Source organism: Bison bison, unplaced genomic scaffold, assembly GCF_000754665.1.
Source record: "Bison bison bison isolate TAMUID 2011002044 unplaced genomic scaffold, Bison_UMD1.0 scf7180017864452, whole genome shotgun sequence".
NCBI lineage: Eukaryota > Metazoa > Chordata > Mammalia > Artiodactyla > Bovidae > Bison > Bison bison.
The window spans coordinates 10,217,299-10,237,240 of NW_011495014.1; the positions used below are offsets into that span (position 1 = coordinate 10,217,299).

Genomic DNA, 19,942 nt, shown 5'->3' on the forward strand with positions numbered 1-19,942 from the left:
ACTGGAGGAGGGGAAAAAGGGTCTAACTTACTAGATAAATTTCCTGTCCAATAATTCTCCAAGGGCAATGCACATAAATTGCTATTTCAACATTACCTAGAGAAATGTGTTGCCACAAGTCGGGAGAGACTTTGGTTTCAATATGCAAATCCCTGCATACTTTGGTAAAATTCCATTTAAGCAGAGTCCCACCTGGATTTCTAAATAAGCCTGAGCTCTTGTTAAATTTAGTAGATTGTTCCTCAACATCATTTTCTTCATTCTTTGTATACTTATAACTGTAGAAAGTGCTTTCCTAGGCAATTTTAAATAAAAGTTATAAAATGGTTCTATGATGCAAATTATAGCACTACAAGGGACTGTTTGGCTTGGCAGTATAAACTGGTAAAACTAGTTAGCAGACTTCAAAAATTATTCCCCCAAAACATCTGCTCAGGCTAGAAAGAAGTTTTTGTTTTTTTTTTAAGTCTACTCCACATACAAGAATTTATACACCATCACCTCTTGAGAAGCTTAAAACGCGTGCACGCGTGCACACACACACACACATACACAGACAGATAGCAAGTGAACAACAACAAATCTAAGTTGTGTCCAACTCTTGTGGCCCCATGAGCTACAGCCCACCAGGCTGCTTTGTCCATGGGATTTTCCAGTCAAGAATACTGGAGTGGGTTGCCATCTCCTCTTCCAGAGGATCTTCCCAACCCAGGAATCAAACCCACATCTCCTGCATTGACAGGTGGATTCTTTATAACTGAGCCACCAGGGCAGTCTAGGTAAGTGGGTAGGTAGGTAGGTATATACACAGCAGGGACACTCTCTCCATCCCCCTATTTCCAGTTCAGTAGGCCTAGGGGGAGTCCCAGTATCTTAATTTTTAAAACCTCAAGGGAGATTATAATGTGTCCTCCCCTGACATGCTCCTGTTGAGAAGCTTTTATGTTTTGGCAGGATCCGCCAAAGCGAGGGGGGGCAGACAGGGGGGATGGCAACTGTCCACTGCTTCATGGACGAGCAAGACACAGTCAGAAAGGTGACTGCAGAATACGAAGTCCTGCGAGCAAGCCACACTGGACAGATGGCAGAGTGCATCTGCACATCGCATGGATGTCTCAAGAACACTCAGGTTGGAAGCAGCTTTAACCCTGATCCCACCTCCTAGGGAAGAGTGTTTCCAACACCCACAGAGAAGAGATCCAGGGCAGAGCCTTCATTCCCTGAGTCAACAGTTCTGTCCTGGGCCTCCTGGGGACTTCTGCTCCACAGCCTCAACTGAGAGCATCGGAGCATGAATAACAACAGTCCTCCAAGCTGTGCCCACTCAGGATGGGACTGGAGACTCTGTTCTCAGTCAGTTCTCTCTCCTTAAAGGAAAGAGGGAATACTTGAGTCCTACTACACGCTACACACTGGAGACAGCAAATACAAATGAAAAGGCGTACAGACCAAAAATCTTACCCATCAGGAACCTCCAGTCTCAAACACCTTGCATTAGGTACTTTTGTTTCACGATTTACATGTAAGATAGCAGTACAGGAAAACCACAGTCCAGGAGATGTTCAGCAACGTGTTTAAAGTTCTTAAGGCCACAAGAAGCCTCCCTGAAACCCAGGAGGGGAGTAACTCCAAACAGGTTAACAAGACAGCATGTAGAGCAGATGAGAGATGGAACCCAAGCTGTTGTAACTGGTATGGCACTAAAAAGGCAGCCTGGGAAGACGTCTGGGTAAGGTAGGTGTAGACGTCCCTTTATTTGTCTCCTGGTAACTATGGGGAAGTTCATATTAATTATTAAACTTCAAAAGCTATTCACAAGAATTGGGGACGAGAAAAATGATAAAGAAGTAAACATCACAATATATTCATCTATTGAATCATTCTGTTGTACACCTAAAACTAACGCTACATGTCAACTACAACTCAATTTTTAAAATATATCAAAAACAGACAGCAGGCTGACACCATTAAAAATCTAAAAATTTTTATCAGTTCTACTGATACAATATTTTTGGTGCCCCCCCAAACCCTGAAATGGGCACCAAAAAAGGTCAGAAAGATTTTTAAAGAATGTTATCAACACATCCCTATTACTAAGAGTTCTTCAATATAAGTAATTAAGTCATGGATTTTTTTTTTTCCAATTCTTCTTAAATTTCTTTGAATAAAAAACCAATTTACCTTCAAAAGCCACAGAATTTTTCAGAAAATAACATACTGTGGAAAACTTGTATACTTTGTAGAAATACAGCTTTTCCCTGGGTCTCACTCACCTTGCCTCACCCCAGACTCCACTTGCTGGCAACAGAGAGCAGCTGTCTCACTCGGGGGAAACCCCGAACGGATCAGGCGACTACAGCAAGATGGAACGAGAACTGAAAAAAGAAAAACCAGTCAGTATACTCGTCCTATGACACCAGAAGCACAGAGTTCATAAAACCAGCTACAACCAGGACTTCAGAAAAAGCCATGATGGACAGGAAAAGCCATCAGTATATACATACTTTAAACAGGGGAACAAGGTGATGGGCTGGCAAACCAAGAAAACTCATTCCTCCTCCTGACAACCTCTGCCCAGGCTGACCAGGGACTGTCACTGAAAGCCTCGTCTTGAGCAAGGTACTGCAGCATTCAAACTACCTTCTCTAGCTTGGGTTTTCTCTTCAGCTGATACTAATAAGTTTGCAGCCCAACACAAGCGTCTCAAAGGTTTCAGACAATGAGCCCAGAACCTTACTAAGGCACTCATGGTGCTGAAGTTCTCCAGAATATTTTCTTCCCATATTTCCTGCCTCACTCCTCACAGGTCCCGGTTCTTTAAACGACTCACCGTTTCCGAACACACCGCCTAATCTCACACCTTTGCTCTCCCTGTTCCCTCATCCGGAGACACCGCCCCCACTCCGGAGATTAGTCATCCTCCAAACACAGCTCAAGTACCCCCTGCATGCCCGGCCTACCCCCACAGCACCTCGCCTCTGCACACAAAGCCCCTCGCAGGCACCTGTGTCCTAGCGCCTGCTTCCCTCTGCCTTGACCCCGCCCCTCCTCCCCAGCTGGCCCCTCTACCACCCTCCTGTTCTTCTCACAAGGAGAGGCACATGCCAAGGCATGTTTGTTCCTTGAAGGATTTCCAACAAGAGGTTCTCTGTGACTGACTTGGAGTCCATTTCCCTGGGAAATATTCTTCTTACTGCTACTCTGGTCCTGGAAGATGTTCTTTTTCAAGAGTGCTATCCAAGCTCCAACACAGCGACAACCGGGCTCTTGCCCAACTCAGTCCCCTCACAGCAAGGCTGCCGGGCATCACTGCCAAAGAGGATGGATCATGTGTAGTCACGCCGGGGCCAATGAAACCACCTTAGCAGGGCCCCGGAGTGTAATAGGTTCGTGCATGCAAAGGCTGGGCGGAGACCTCTTTCTCCGTTAAGTCTGTTTGATGAGGAGCTCTATAAGACATGCCACGCCCTCATCCCCCCACCACCACTAATCACAACCCACCTGAACTTCAGAGATGAAAATGGAGCACGGGAGCTCTTCTCTGGGAGGAAACCAGGGACGGAGGCAGGGGACAGGCCTGATGCTCCCCACCTCCACCTCAGAGAGAGCTAAGATCTCATTCAAGCAGAACATGGAGGAGAAACCTACCCGGTCCAGGTGGTCCCCTGACATCAAATCTCACCTCACATTCAGCAACAGCCCCCAAAGCTGCCCAGGCTTCTGAGCGCCGCCCCCCACCCCCACCACCTGCCGGGTTCTGCTTCCCTAGGTTGCTGACCTCGCTGGTAGTACTGACGCATTCACTGCAGCAGAGCACCACCTGGTGAACCACAGCTCAAATATCCGAGGCATCCTCCTAGGGTTCACTCGTAAGGCAATCACCTGCCTCATTGCCGAGAGTCTGGCAGCCAGGGAAGGAGTCCATCTCACACCTGCTGCGAGGACATCAGCCAACCTCCTCGCACAAAACACCTCAGCAGCAGAGGCAGGCATCTCAACGGTCCCAACCACAACTGCCAGACAAGTATAAAAGAGTATTCACCACAGCTGCCCACTGTCGCACAGACCCTCAGCCCAGAGGAACCACGGACATGTGTGCACTCTCACCACTAACAGGTGATCATACACCTCGTGCTCTCTCTCTGGCCTCTTCTCCACTCACAGCAACCCATTTACTACTTCTGTGATGGCGGAGGGCAGGCAGTCCTTTCTGAGTTCACGATGACAAACAGAGCTCTGTAAATTACAGAGGTGCCAAAGAGGAGGCAACTTTCTGCAAAGAAGGACTGTCCCTACAGCCTGATTTGTGGTGATGCGATCAGAGTCTAGATTCTGCATTTGGTCCTACATGGGTTTTAAGGGCCACATTCAGTAATTACAGAAAGGAAAAAGGGAGGTGGAGACCAGAGGAACTCTGAGTGGTGTTTGAGGAGTTACTTATAACTACGGTTAGATCACTCATCCACCAGACTCAGAAGAGAAACTACCCCTCGAGTTTTCAATTGTCCTTTAAAAATCTATGTTAGTCGAGGAAAAAATTGACCTTTTTACTTTTTATATTTTCTTGTTTTAGCATTCCTCCACTAAAACTTCCCAGGTGGCACTAATGGTAAAGAAACCGCCTGCCAATGCAGGAGACAGAGAGATGTGGGTTCAGTCCCTGGGTCAGGAAGATCCCCTGGAGAAGGAAACGACAACCCACTCCAGTATTCTTGCCTGCAAAATCCTATGGTCAGAGGAGCCTGGCAGGTTACAGTCCATGGGGTCACAAAGAGTCAGACACGACTGAAGCATCTTAGCATGACCACTACAAGGGCTCCATTTTCAACACACAGTCCAAAATTTGGGCCCAAGCAAGTTTTGAAAACCAAGCATTTTGCTATATAATATTCTCATGTAAACTTCAAAAAGTACACTTATTGAAGGAACTTTTTATGGAACCTAAAATACAGGAGTTTAGAGACCAGGTGGGTGATGACATTCAACTGCCAAATCACTAGCTTTTTATTTTCATGTATCTAATTTCCAGTTGGCTCCTAAAAATAAAACTTGAAAAAGCCTTTCGAAGAGAATTATTAGGGTTTACCTCCTGGCCCTCATTCTGTTTCAAAGATGAACAAAGAGACTTTAAAGTTGTTTATCCAACAGAAATAAGCTTTTTTCTCTTAAGCATCCTTCCCAAAACCTAGCACTGGGCATCTGCAGACCACAAAACAAAGATGAGGGAATGTTTGCCGTCCAAAGTGTGTGGCCAGTGATCCCGTGTAACTGTCCGAGTCCTCCGGTGGCACTGGGTCCCGCTGCACTGAATACTGCTCCTCACAGTGTGAGGCCCAGAGAGGGTGACCAGCGAGACGAAGCCTGCAGCCTTCACCAAGTCACACCCCACTGTATCCGAGAGCTCGTGCAGCACAATGGAAAACAACACCACTGAAATTCTGAAGCCAGTGAAAGAAAGCTCTTGTTTTTGTTTTGCTTCATTTTGAATGCTGGTGCTTAACAGAAAGCAAGTTTAAACAAAGACAAGAAAATAGGAAGAAGGGAAACTCTGGAGACTCAGCATGCATCTGGGACCTGAGCTGCAACAGGCATTATATAAAACTACTTGCTTCCATTTCAAATCTTGCAGTTTCCATTTTCCTTAACACAAGTTTACTACGAGTACCGTTAAACTGTCCACTGAGGCAATTTAGATCCTTCACCACCCATCAGAATCTCCTAAGGAGCTTTAAAAATTCTGATACCCAAGAGAGTTAGAACAGAACGTCTAGGGACCCAAATGTGGTTACTTTTTAAAGCTGACCAGCTGATTCTAATGCAAAGCCAGGACTTGGAACCTCTGCTCTAACCTATCCTCAGGGTGTTTTTTTCTGTCTTGGTGGTGCTGCTGCTGCTAAGTCGCTTCAGTCGTGTCCGACTCTGTGCGACCCCATAGATGGCAGCCCACCAGGCTCCCCCATCCCTGGGATTCTCCAGGCAAGAACACTGGAGTGGGTTGCCATTTCCTTCTCCAATGCATGAAAGTGAAGACTGAAAGTGAAGTCACTCAGTCGTGTCTGACTCTTACCAAACCCATGGACTGCAGCCTACCAGGCTCCTCCGCCCATGGGATTTTCCAGTCAAGAGTACTGGAGTGGGTTGCCATTGTGTTTTCCGTCTTGGCGGTTGGGGAGCAGCAAATATTTACACCCAAAACAAAGGGAGTGGGAGGAGAAACACAAATTGACAGGTAGAGAGCCAAAGGAAGCTGGAGTGAGTAACACTGTGCAGGGGCTGATCACCAGGGTGGGTGCAAGTTGGGGCCTGGTGGTGCACACTCCCGGAAGGAAGGACAGGGGTGGGGAAAAACCAGGTCATTCCCTAAGTAAGGCCTGGATGGACCTTGTCATGGAGTTGATAAGAAAGAACAATTCAAAGCTCATCTGTAAAGAACATCCTGGTGTCAAGTGTTTGCTATGTGAGAAGTGATTATTATAACACTGGTTTTCAGATGTGAAGAACTGTATTTATCATTGTGATTTCTCTTGGTTCTTCTAGTAATAGTACTAACAGGTTTTTTAACTGATAACCCATATTTTCTTGCTCACTAACTCTGACAAAGCACATACTCATTACAGGCTAACTGTCTGGAGTTACAATGTCCAAAGAACAAAGCTTTCCTAGGCTCATATGAGAGCTGACTCCAAACCTGATTCAATTACCATCATGGTGTTCTCAGATGTGGCAGCATGTGGATAAGAGAGAGAAGCTGGATACCTAGGAAGGGTGAGGACGCGAGAACACTGTCTCCAGCTGAGAGCTAATTCCATCCTCACTTCATTTTCCTTAGTCCACAGGGTTACCTGCTCTCTACCTGTCCTGTAACAGAGGGACAAAAAGCAGGCTGTTCAGCTGGGTACCTCCTTCCCAATTTCAGTCTCTCATGGAGGAATTAATCAGTTTTACTTTATCCATCCTTTACCAGTGCTGCCCGAAGTAAATTACGGTGCAGGCCATCTGTATCAGATACACCTGGGCCATTTCTAGACACCCCAGACAGCATAAGAAGGCAATCAAAATACCTGGAGTACAGCCCACGAGTCTGCATTTTAATCAACCATACAGGCACAACAGCCTGTGAACCCATCATAAACTCTCACCAACTCCTCCTTGGAAATGGATTTATCAGGTGTGCTGCTAAATCCCTCCATAACCTCTGCCACTTCCTACCTGGGCTTTCATTAACTCACCCTCCCTCTTGGTCTCTCAAGGTATCTGGTCTCCTCAAAGTACACTACATGGCCTTTCATTCAAATACCTCTTGGACCCCAGCACTGCTGGCTCAAAGCTCCTGACTCATGTCACGCCTCTCTGAACTCACATCAGATGCAAAACTTCTCTAGCACTTTCAGCTGTGGAGTTCCGATCTGTTAGCTCTTTTCCTCTCTCAACTAAACCTCAAGCTTCTTGAAGGCAGGGTCCACATCATCCCTCTGAGTCTTCCACAGGGCAAAGTATATCTTGGGTTTCCAGAGCAGTGGTTGACTAACAGACCAAGCTCCTGCTTCAGCCCCAGGTTTTCCTTCATTCACCTTCTTCTCTTCTCCCTGAGAAAACTTTTTGATCTCTCCTTTCCAAAACGAATTGTTTCAGGCAAGGGTGGGAGAAAAATTAACATGCTACTGGGGAAAGAGTGAGGAGGGGCGAAAGAAACAAGTCAGCAACCTCAACTCTCCAGCCAACAGCTAGAAACCAAGAAGATCTACTTAGTCTTTGAAGCTGCCAAAATCAAATAAACTCATGTACAATTTAGAAGAGAATGTCCCAATTTCTCCTTTTTATGCCACACCTCTTTTCCCAGGCACTCCCTGAGAGCTAGGTTTACTCCTTTTTTAGATAAAATACTAACAGGGAAATATTTGTTTTCCCTGGTCACCATAAATGAAGAAAGTGGAGGGTGACTGCTAGATCAAGGTACAACGAACAGTCCTGAGAAATGATTACAGGCAGTCACAGTTTAAATAGGCTTTCAGTCCCCCAAAGAGTCCAAGAACACCTAAACAAAGCATTTCAATACAGCACCAGTAGCGGCTCTAAGAGATCACCCCAGGCACGAAGTAAAGGTTATCTCCTTCTGGGGGGATGGTGTCTCCAGTCACTACATTCAGGAGAGAAGATGCCCACAGTGAGTGACCTCAGGGGCTAAGAATCAAGTGTTCTCAGAAACAGCAATGGCCACTGTGTCCTACTGCAATGCGATGTCCCTATGTTTGTCCCAAACCAGCGACCACCCAGACAGACTTTCCCTCAGCGTGGCCATTCTGATGGGGAACCTTTCTTCTGGCTACACCTGCCATCTGCTAATCACTTTCCACCTATCTTTTCTTATGCTATTTGTGAGTAAAGCTGCTCTCTGGATCATAAACTTCCTTGAGCAGAGGGACTGCACCTTTGTATGAACACCATGCCCCCTCATCTCTGCATCTCACAGCTGATATCTACTAACCCTATCCAGAAGCCCTGCAGCCAGCTGATCTTAAGGAAGGAGGTATTTAAATGAGTGTTTTAAAGTAGCCTGAAGATTTCTATAGTCTTTAAAGATAGATTTTCATGCTTTCTGATAGCATTTTTAAAAACACAGGTTCACCTTAGGATCCTGTGATCAGTGAGACAAGCCTCAATTTATCATCTTCCAATCTAGTCTGTACGGGACAGAGTGCTAAGTCACCTCAGTTGTGTCCAACTTTGTGTGACCCTATGGACTGTACCCAGCTGTCCGTGTAAGCCCTCCGTCCATGGGATTCTTCAGGCAAGAATACTGGAGTGGGTTGCCATGTAGAGCCCAGGCATAAATTCTGGCCGGAGAAGGCAATGGCAACCCACTCCAGTACTCTTGCCTGGAAAATCCCAAGGACGGAGGGGCCTGGTGGGCTGCAGTCCATGGGGTCGCTAGGAGTCGGACACGACTGAGTGACTTCACTTTATTTTTTCACTTTCATGCATTGGAGAAGGAAATGGCAACCCACTCCAGTGTTCTTGCCTGGAAAATCCCAGGGACGTGGGAGCCTGGTGGGCTGCCATCTATGGGGTCACACAGAGTCGGACACGACTGAAGCGACTTAGCAGCAGCAGCAGCAGCAGCATAAATTCTGGGCCAAACTGCATGTGCCCATCTGAAACTGCACATTTACGGTGAGTTTATCCTTGACCTAAAGGAAAGCTAACCTCCAGTGGCTTCAATCATACATCTATTCAGAACTAATTGTTGGATAATTTCATATTTATATCTTGATAAGTAGCAGCATTCAAGTAACAATTTGCTTTAGTAAAGAGAGTAATGAATCTAACTGGTAGTTCTATAATCATAAGGTTATGATTTACACTTGGCTCAAGGATTTTTTTTTCTGTAAACTGAGTTAGAAACTCTTTTTCCAGATTCACAAAAGTAACTCTCAGTATTGTTTCAAGTTCATTGTTTAATATGCCACTTAACTCTAAGACCTGTCCATTTACAAGCAGGCTACCATGCGTCACCGGGTACCGAAACCTTATCTCATCACGTCTGAGCTGTGCAGGCCTTCCAGGCCAGGCCTGTGCTTCCAGCTTCCACAGCCCGTCCTTCCTTCCCCACAGCTGAAGCCTCTTGACCCATGCCCCCACCCTCCCCTCCCTGGCTCCATCCAGCAGGAATTTCTAGAACAGAGATTCAAACAGCTTGAGCCAAGTTGTTCTTGCTGCTTAACCAACCCTGACCTTGCTGTGTCTAACAACTGGGCTTCTCTCTCCTGCATTCCACAGGCCTGGGTCACCCTCTCGTTCAGTTCTGGTAACAGCCTGAGGCCCTAGCTGGATAACCTGTAGGTCCCTGGGCTCTGAGATGCTGCATAGTACTTGATCATCTTCCAGGGTACTGGCGGTCTAACCTGAACCCACTGGGCTTCAGCTGCTTAACCTATCTGAATCTCAACATATCAGAAATAAAAACCTCAGCAACAAAAACATCAACAAAGCAAGAGAAAATGTGGGATGAATCTTTTCCTTGAGCATTTAACACCCCCACGCTGTGGGTGCTGAAGTCAGAGGACTTCTTATAAACCACTTCAAAGCTAACACCCATGGCTACTTAATGTGCAAGCATGCGCACCCAGTCCTGTCCAACTCTTTGCAACCCCAAGGATTATAGCCCACCAGGCTGCTCTGTCCACGGAATTTCCCAGGCAAGAATACTGGCAGGGGTTACCATTTCCTTCTCAAGGGGATCTTCCTGACCCAGGGATCAAACCCGGGTCTCTTGTGTCTCCTGCATTGACAGGCAGGTTCTTTACTAGCTGAGCCATGGAGAAAGCCAGCTACTGAATATAAAATATGAGAATGACTAGATAATTATTCTCTGCTAGAAATCAAATCATCTTCTAATATCTCATTAACAAAGCTAAGTTTATAAGTACATTTTTATCCATAGCCTTAAAAAAAAAATCAGACATTAAAAACTGGCTAGCTAAACTCTCTTTCACTTCAAAATAACTTGAAAAACAGCAACCTTCATTTTCTGGTCAAAGCTTATTTTTGCAACACCTATCATTTTCTACAGAATTCTACCATTTTCTGCTTTCTACCACTATTTTGCAGAAAGACTTTTCCCTCTTGGCTTTGTATCTTTGCTTTTTGATCTTGTTAACAATCCTGAAAATTCCAACCTTGCAATTTTTTCAGTCCTGGGAAGGAAAAACACACAGTCATTTAAAAACCAAAAGCAGTGTCAACACTTCCTCAATGACATAGCTGCTGTGAGCGACCAGTGAATAAAAGTCTGAGTTTTTCTGTTGTTGGGTTTCTTGGTCTGCTTTTATTGGGGGGGGTGGGGAGGTGGGATAATGACTTCTCTCAAAATAATTCTCAGAGTTATTAAGCACATGGTCAGAAACAGTATGGCATTAGCGTAAAGCTAAAAGTACTATGATAAAGTTCTGTAATAAAGCACAGAAAATATACATGAACAACAAAAAAAAGGTTTCTCAAGGACTCCAGACAGGAGAGAACCCACTCTGTGTGCCAGGCATTACCTGCCACACAAGTTCTTTAAGGTATTACAAACCTTTTAAAAAAAAAAAAGAGGCATGTGACCCAGCAAGCCCACTTCTGAGTTTTTATCCAAAAGAACTGAAATCAGGATCTCGAAGAGCTATCTGCACTCCCACGTCCACTATAGCCTGATTCACAATAACTAAGACTGGAAGCACCCTAAATGTCCATCAGCAGATGAATAGACAAAGAAAATGTGACATATCCATACAATAGAGTATTATTCGGCCTTAAAAAAAGAAAATCCTGTCATATGCTACCACATAGATGAAACTTGAGGACATTAAGCTTGCTTGATGAAATAAGCCAATCTCAGGAGAACAAATACTGCATGATTCTAACTCATATGAGGTGTCTAAAGCAGTCAGGGTCCTAGAAGCAGAAAGTAGAATATGGTGGTTGCCAGGGGCTGGGGCAAGGATTGTGGGGGGACAGGGAGAGGAGATGGGAAATGGAGTGTTGCGGTTCAAGTCTCAGTGATTTAAGATGAAAAAGTTATACGGATCTGCTATACATTATGCTTAGAGCTAACAATAGTGTACTGTGCACTTAAATTTTAACTTTTAAGTCTTTTTTTTAAACCACAATTTTTTAACAGTGAGGAAACAGGCTCAGGAATTCAGATTATGCTGGCTTCAAAGTTCCCATCCCTTCTACTACTGCTTCATACAGCCTACTTGCAGGCAAAGTATAAACAATGTAGGTAAGCATATAATTATGGGCTAAAGTGCAGGGTAGGAGGAAAGGAGAGGGGACAGGGAGGCAAAGAAGGCTGAAGTCACCGAGGAAAGCCTCAAAGTAAAGGGCAACCTAAGCCGACCCCTGAAGGTGAAGCTGAGCCCATGGGGACTTCAACAAGCCTGACATCTGAGTACAGACACTTGGCTGGTCCAAACCAAGAAGGCATGTGAGGAAACTGCTTTCAGCGGCCACAGGGTAGCAATATACAGAACAAACTTCACACTTCCAACTCATGAGCTAAACACAGAGAGCTAAAAACTGAAGCAAACCAAAGGAACTGGTCAGAGTACCTTATGCCATTTATAATCTAGCCCTCCCAGTTTTGAGTGCTTGTCAAATCCTGGAAAAGGCCTTGCTATAGGAGAAGCAAGCAACAGGATGAGATGGCTGGATGGCATCACTGACTCAATGAACATGAGTCTGAGCAAACTCTGGGAGATAGTGAAGAACAGGGAAGCCTGGTGTGTTGCAATTCGTGGGGTCACAGTCGGACACAACTTAGCGACTAAACATTGACAAGTATTATAAATAGTTACAGGGCATGGCCCTCCACTAGGTTCACTATGAGTTAAAACAATCAAAAATAAGACAAGGTATACAATACTACTAATATGGCAAAACCAATACAATATTGTAAAGTTAAAAAATAAAATTAAAAAATAAAAAATAAACAAAAGAATAAAAACGTGGCTTTAGAGTAATGCCCCAATTATACAACATTCCTAAAAAAGTATGCTGAGCAAATACGAATAAATCTTTTAGACAATGAAATAGCTCCCTTTAAGTATCAAATGGGTTAACAGAGGAAACCTGCCTATGGACTTTGTTCTGAATGAGTATTAATACTCATTAAATACTTTACTTAATGCTGTGAGAGACCAGTAAATAAAAGTCTGAGTTTTTCCGTTGTTGGGTTCCTTGGTTTGCTTTTATTGGCGGGGCAGTGGGGGGGACTTCTCTCAAAATAATTCTCAGAGTTATTAAGCACATGGTCAGAAACAGTATGGCATTAGTGTAAAGCTAAAAGTACTATGATAAAGTTCTGTAATAAAGCACAGAAAATATACATGAACAAAAAAAAAGGTTTCTCAAGGACTCCAGACAGGAGAGAGTACTGTGAGTACTGGTCACTCACAGTATTAAATAAAGTATTATCTTTATTTTATTGTGTGAAATGGCCTGGGGGGTGGATCTTAATCAATTGAAGATGCACACTGAAGTCTTTACCAGCAACACATAAAGCCTGGAAATTGCTTCAAAATTTTCTAACCACATTAAAAAACAATCGTGATTAATCAGACAAGACTGGCAGACGTTGATATCTGTGCAGACTGCATGGGTATACAGTGGCACATATTACCTCACTACTTGCATGCCTTTGACAATTTCTATGGTGACTTTTTAAAGCCCTACATCACCCATTTGGAGTAACATTTCAACATTTATTTACTAGAATCCAGCTACCTCATTGTCATACACAGGTTCTCTATCCAGAATGTCCTTTTATTTCACATAGACAGCTCCGATTCACTTCCCAAGACCCCACCCTCTTCCTTTCACTCAGTACAGAGTACAGTACAGTTACAGTCTTCAATCCCCCCGTGCTCCCACTATATCCCGTTCATCTCTGAGGTGTGCCCCTCACACTGTCATATATTTGCATATGCAAACAGCAGCCCCCCAGACATTAGGAAAAGAACCCAAGTTTGTTTATCATCATATGATGATATGGGAACAGTAAGTACTGATACATACAGAGGAATTTAACAAGGCCTAACCTGGAGTCATCACAAAAACCCAGCTGCTGTCCTGCAGCAAAGAATCTCAGAAAGGTCTGTCAGGCTGCACAGCCTGTGTTCTTCCCCAGCTCACGTCCTTGCACAGTCAAGCAAGCTGACTTCTACAGCCTGCCTCCACTTCTAACTTCCAAATTGTTATTTCTTATGGACAGAACCCCTGAACATACACCAATGTTCACAGGTCAAATGGCCTCCAGATAAAAGAAAACAGAGACCCCCCAGGCACACGCTCTGAAGAAAGGTACACAGAACACACGTGTGCCGTTTATTCTGGACTGCTCAGCGGGCCTGCCTGCTCGATTCCAAAGTCGTTCAAGATAAGACTGTCGGGTGATACGTAACTGTACCTGTGCAATACCTCCATCTCCTGCCTAACCAACACACTGGAAGGAACACCAGCTGAGAAAGACTGGCGTCCTGGCCACTCCCCTGACTAGCAGCATCACCTCGTGGGAATCAAGTCACTTCTCCATCAGCCTTCAAGACTCTGACGATCAGAACTGGAACACCACCCACCACAGGCTGACGTGAGGAAGCAAAATAAATGTATATCCAGGGCTTTAAAACCTATGTTTAAAGAGCAAAACTTTTTTCTTGTACAATTTCAAAATGATGAAAAAGATACAGATCTCTCTAGTACTTTCTCCAGGAAAACTTTTAGCTGTCATTTTTTTTAAGTTTTTTTATTATTATGGCATAATGTCTGGCTGCACTGGGTCTTCACTGCTGTGTGTGGGCTTTCTCTAGTTGCGGTGGGCAGGGGCTATTCTCTAGTTGCGGTTTAGACTTCTCATTGCCGTAACTCTCTTGTTGAGGGGCAGAGGTTCTAGGGCACCCCGGGCTCAGTAGTTGTGGAGTACGGGTTTAGCTGTCCCCCCTTAGTTGTCTAGAATCTTCCCAGACCAGGGACTGAACCCATGTCCCCTGCATTGGCAGGCAAATTCTTTACCACTGGACTACCGGGGAAGTCCTCAACTGTATTTAGTTTTTAATTGTTTAAATGGGAGTTTACAAATCATCTCTCCAACCCTTAAACTTACAGTATGAACCTACATCTCACACTCTAACCCTGAATTACATGCCATTCTATATTGTTCATCCTTCTCCAGTGTGTGGACAAAATGGTAAAGTACAAAAGATAGGAAATCTGAAAGTAATCTGGATTCTTGTGCTAGCTTGTCAGTATTTTTCAGATCTTTTTTGAATTTTAGAGCAATCTTCTTCAGGTGTGTGCGGGGAGATAGTAACTTTGGGGAGGGGTGGAAATCTTAATTTCAGCCATTCCTTCAGTTTTAATTTCAGTTATAGTCTGTTCAATTTAAACAAACACTTACTATTTTATTTTAAATGTCTGTAGTAAATTTCTGAATGGTAAAATTACTTTTCAGTACTTTTAAAGAAATCTTTACCAAAGCATAGATTACTTCTGTCAATGGGAAAATAACTTTAAAAAAACAAAAGCCTTGATTAGTTTCAGTTGAATGAGAAAAGGGCCCCAACCCTGCCCTATGTCTTAAATTGGATTTGAAAACCACTGGCATCTACCAAAATGTAGGCAAAGGGTCAAATATTAGAGAAATACAGTGATTACTATGTCATTCATAAGTAAATTACCTGTTTTAAGTAAACCATTAACCTTGCATTCTCATTTACAGTATTTATCTGTAAGATGATCAGATCTTTTAGTTTGGAGTCCTGGGCTAATTAAGTAAGGACTTAGTCTCTTAGCTTCCTGTAACTCCAGACTACGGCTGGTTCAACAAAGGCACAATGCTGCTGCTGCTGCTGCTAAGTCGCTTCAGACACATCCGACTCTGTGCGACCCCATAGACAGCAGCCCACCAGGCTCCCCCATCCCTGGGATTCTCCAGGCAAGAACACTGGAGTGGGTTGCCATTTCCTTCTCCAATGCATGAAAGTGAAAAGTGAAAGTGAAGTCACTCAGTCGTGTAGATGCTCTAAAACCGCACCTGTACTAGCAAACAATTTTAAATACCCTGGTAATGATCCATAGCTCAGAAGCTATCTATAGGAGTGGTAACAAATTATTACACTTTAACCTAATAAGCCCAGTGTGTTCCCACAGTTGGTAAAAAGATAAAAAGAAGCACTGTGGTGTCTAGAAAAGGACTACTGGACAGGATGCCAGTGTGGGCAGGGTGGGGCCAGGGAGGGGGAGCTGTGTTGGCTACACCACACAATAGTTATATATTGGAGAAGGTTACATCTATACCACTCAACAGATGTGTTTGTCCAAAGGGTTCTGGCCGTACCATACAACAGATGTATGACATTGAACCAGTCTCTTTAATTTGCTGCCCCTGAATAGCTTCATAGGCAAAGTTAGCAAGCTGAATTAGCTGTGTTCAAGCCTTTCTGATACTAGTGAAAGTGTTAGTCGCTCAGTTGTGTCTGACTCTTTGTGACTCCATAGACTGCAGCCCACCAGGTTCCTCTGTCCATGGAATCCTCCAGGCAAGAATACTGGAGTGGGTAGCCATTTCCTTCTCCAGGGGATCTTCCCGACCCACGGATCGAACCTGGGTCTCCTGTGTTGCCGGCGGATTCATCACCATCTGAGACATCAGGGAAACCCTTCCCATACCACAATTCAATTTAAATCCACAAACGCTTGATTAACTCCAAATTAAAAGAAATAAGGCATGTAAAATCCTTAGTACAGTGGCTAGAATGCCCACACACTTCTGTTGGCTGTTATTAAAATAAGGCGGCTCAGGTCTGTATGTGTTGAACATAGCGTATATTTGAATTTCTTTGGTGGGATTTTCTAAACGAAAACACACACACACTTTAAAGTCCTATTTTAATCAGCATTGTTAAATCAAAGGATCCCCAAATTAAACAATAAATTATGAAGCTCTACATGAAAGGATATGAGCCTCTCAAAATTGACTGGCTTTGTTTTGTTTTGAATTAGACTTTCAGTGAACTCTTGGCAGCAAGAGGGAGGAAATCATGAGTGCTGTCAAGATCACTGGCTCAGCAGACATTTAATGAAAACTGCTGTATCAAAATTGCAGCTGGGTAAGCAAAGATCGGCGAGACCCTGCCTCCGGGTCCAAAAAACGGCAAGTGACCAGAGTCCCAGGGGTACAAAGTGGTGAAGGGTCTTGGATATATCAGAATAAGGCTCTCCTGAAACCTCCAGAAAAAGTGTCTTAAAAGTAGTGTGGCAAAGATACTCTGTCTGGCCCACATGCTTTGTTGTAGTTTCTAATTGAGTTAGGTTGCCAACTCTCAGAAATCAAAAGGTCATCCCTAAATAACGGTCCAGCCTCTCGGAAGTTCGCAAGTGCCAGCAGCACTGAGCCCGAGTCCCCACTCTGTGACACCCCGCCCCCACAGCGGTGCAGCCCCTCCACTGCTCCCCGTAATTAACCCCAGCAGAGGGGCTCAGCCTTCGCCGTCAGCTCACTCCCTCGCTGGCTCACGATCCCATCTGCCTTTGCCCCCTCTACCTGTGCATAAGCACAGAGCTTTGCCAGAGCTCAAGCTCTGAAGCAGAGACCTCCCGAGCTGGCACCTCCACTCTGCCACATACCAGTCTTGTCATTATCTTAGGCAAGTAATTCATCTCTTAGCTTCCCATCTGCAAACTCTGATATTAACAGTATTTACCTCATAGGGCTGGTGTGAGGGGAAATGTGTCGTTACCTGCAAAGCGCCTCATGCATAGCAACTGCTCTATAAATATTAGATGTTACTACTCTCTGGCCCCTGAGGGCATGTTAGTGTCAAACTTCTGTCCTAGAGCTTAAATATTCTAAAGTTGCCTACTAAATTATGATCAAAAAGAAAAAGGCATATGGTGAAAGCTGTTCAGACACAACTTAAGAATTATGAGGGACTTTACTGGCAGTCCAGAAAAGATTCCATGCTTCCACTGCAGGGGCACAAGTTCAATCCCTGGCCGGGTAACTACAATCCCACAAGCCACAAAGTGCAGCCAAAAAATAAAAGTAAAGAATTATGACACCTCCCACTTACAAAGGACAAATATTCTATGATTTCACATATACGAGGTACCTAGAAGAGGCAAAAATCACTGAGACAGAAAGTAGAATAGAGGTTAGATAGGCAGGGAGAAGTGGAGAATGGGCAGTTAGTATCTAATGGGTATAGAGTTTCTCCTGGGGTCAAGATGAAAAAGTACTGGGGATGGATGTATGCTGACTGCACAACCACTGGAATGTAATTAGCGCCACTGAACTATACACTTAAAAATGATTAAAATGTAAATTTTGTTTATGTATACTTTAAAGGAAGGACTGATGTTGAAGAAGCTCCAATTCTTTGCCCACCTCATGTGAAGAACTGACTCATTGGAAAAGACCCTGATGCTGGGAAAGATTGAGGGCAGGAGGAGAAGGGGACGACAGAGGATGAGATGGTTGGCTGGCATCAGCGACTGAATGGACATGAGTTTGAGCAAGTTCCAGGAGATGGTGAAGGACAGGGAAGCCTGGTGTGCTGCAGTCCATGGGGTCGCAAAGAGTCGAACACGACTGAGAGACTTAACTGATACTTTAAAACCATTTTTGAAAAATGAATGACTAGAGTAGACATAATTTGGCCTGCTGCTGTTTGCTAGAATTAAGTGGTTAATGATCCCTAAGACCCCAAATACAGTACACATTCATGTTCTCAAAAGCCAACTACTGCATTTCCCCTAATAGTTTAGGAAGAACTGTGTTAACTATCTAACGGCTGTGCAGCACGGCTTTCTCTCCATCTGGAGGCTTGTGGGGATGAGACTTCAGCAGATACAGTTACGAGGCCAGGGGGATTGCCTTTTCATATCCATCTACAGAGGTTGGGCTGTTCTTCCTTAATTATCAAATGCTCCACACAGACACCTCATTCGCTCTTTTCTCTCAAAAAGAGACAAAATAGGCAGCTTCCTGCCAAGCACTATGTAACTGGCTGCCTTTGAACTGGGAGATGCCAGGCAACAGCAACAAGAGGTTTTCATTTCCATGCCTGTTTCACAACAGCATCCAACATAACAAGAGTCTGAGACAGCAAAAGAGACACATTTGAATAGAACAGTCTTTTGGGCTCTGTGGGAGAGGGAGAAGGTGGGATGATTTGGGAGAATGGCATTGAAACATGTATAATATCATATAAGAAACAGATCGCCAGTCCAGGTTCGATGCAGGATACAGGATGCTTGGGGCTGGTGCACTGGGATGACCCAGAGGGATGGTACGGGGAGGGAGGTGAGAGGGGGGGTTCAGGATGGGGAACACATGAACACCTGTGGAGGATTCATGTTGATGTATGGCAAAACCAATACAATATTGTAAAGTAATTAGCCTCCAATTAAAATAAATAAATTTAAATTAAAAAAAAAAAAAGAGTCCTGCCAGGCTACAAACCAACACGTAGAAGGCACTGTCCCAAACCACTTCAACCAAGGTCTGACTTTTAAATTTCCATATGTTGTGGTGTCTGTCCTTCATTTAAAAAAAAAAGAAAGGATGTAAAATATAAGCAAATGTAAAACCTGAAAACTGCATTTAGCCTGAGAAATACTCACACATTATATCCAGTATGTATCTGCAGTCTTCCAACTCAGTGTTAGTTGCTCAGTCGTGACCGATTCTTTGCAACCCTATGGAATGTAGTCCCCAGGCTCCTCTGTCCATGGGATTCACCAGGCAAGAATACTAGAGTGGTTAGCCATTCCCTTCTCCAGGGGATCTTCCCGACGTAGGTATAGAACTCAAGTCTCCTGCATTGCTGGCAGATTCTTTATTGTCTAAGCCATGAGAACCACTACAAATATTTATTCCCTAACATATACAGAGCCACCCCCTACAAATTTACAATCCTGAGCCAAACAAACTGCACTAGCTCTAAGAAGAAACTGTACTGCACTTGGAAATTTCTTAAATAAACTGATGCATTTTTGGTACCAAGTTGTTTGGCAGGAAAGATATCTCTATATATTACTGAAAAATCAAAGTGATAGAATATATTTCATCTTTTAAATACTACACTTTAAACTTGGACTGGGAGAACTACCTGGTTCTACTTCTGGTTCTGATTTCTAAAACTGCCTGAGAGTTAAGAGACTAACTACCCAGGCGGCTGTATATCCTATATATAAACCCTCAAACACTGATGATCATTTTCCCCTGCAAGGACCAAAAAGACAAAAAGGGGGGAAAAATCACAGGCTAAGTACACATTATGTATCTCTTCAAAACCAATGTGTGCATCAAATGATGAGTATTTTTATACTCCTGGGATTAAAGGGGAGAAGATAAATGTTTTTAAAACTCCCTAAAAAACAGCCTCAAACAAAACTGTCTCCA

At 44.1% G+C, this 19,942-nt stretch overlaps 1 protein-coding gene across 1 annotated transcript in view; it reads right to left on the reverse strand.

Annotated features, from left to right (window-relative positions):
* Window positions 1–19,942, reverse strand: part of TANC1 (tetratricopeptide repeat, ankyrin repeat and coiled-coil containing 1) — a 256,069-nt gene that overhangs the window by 191,036 nt on the left and 45,091 nt on the right. The window contains exon 2 of the mRNA XM_010859027.1: window positions 2,274–2,375. The gene's annotated coding sequence lies outside the window, so the exon portion shown is untranslated. The remainder of the gene's footprint in view (window positions 1–2,273; window positions 2,376–19,942) is intronic.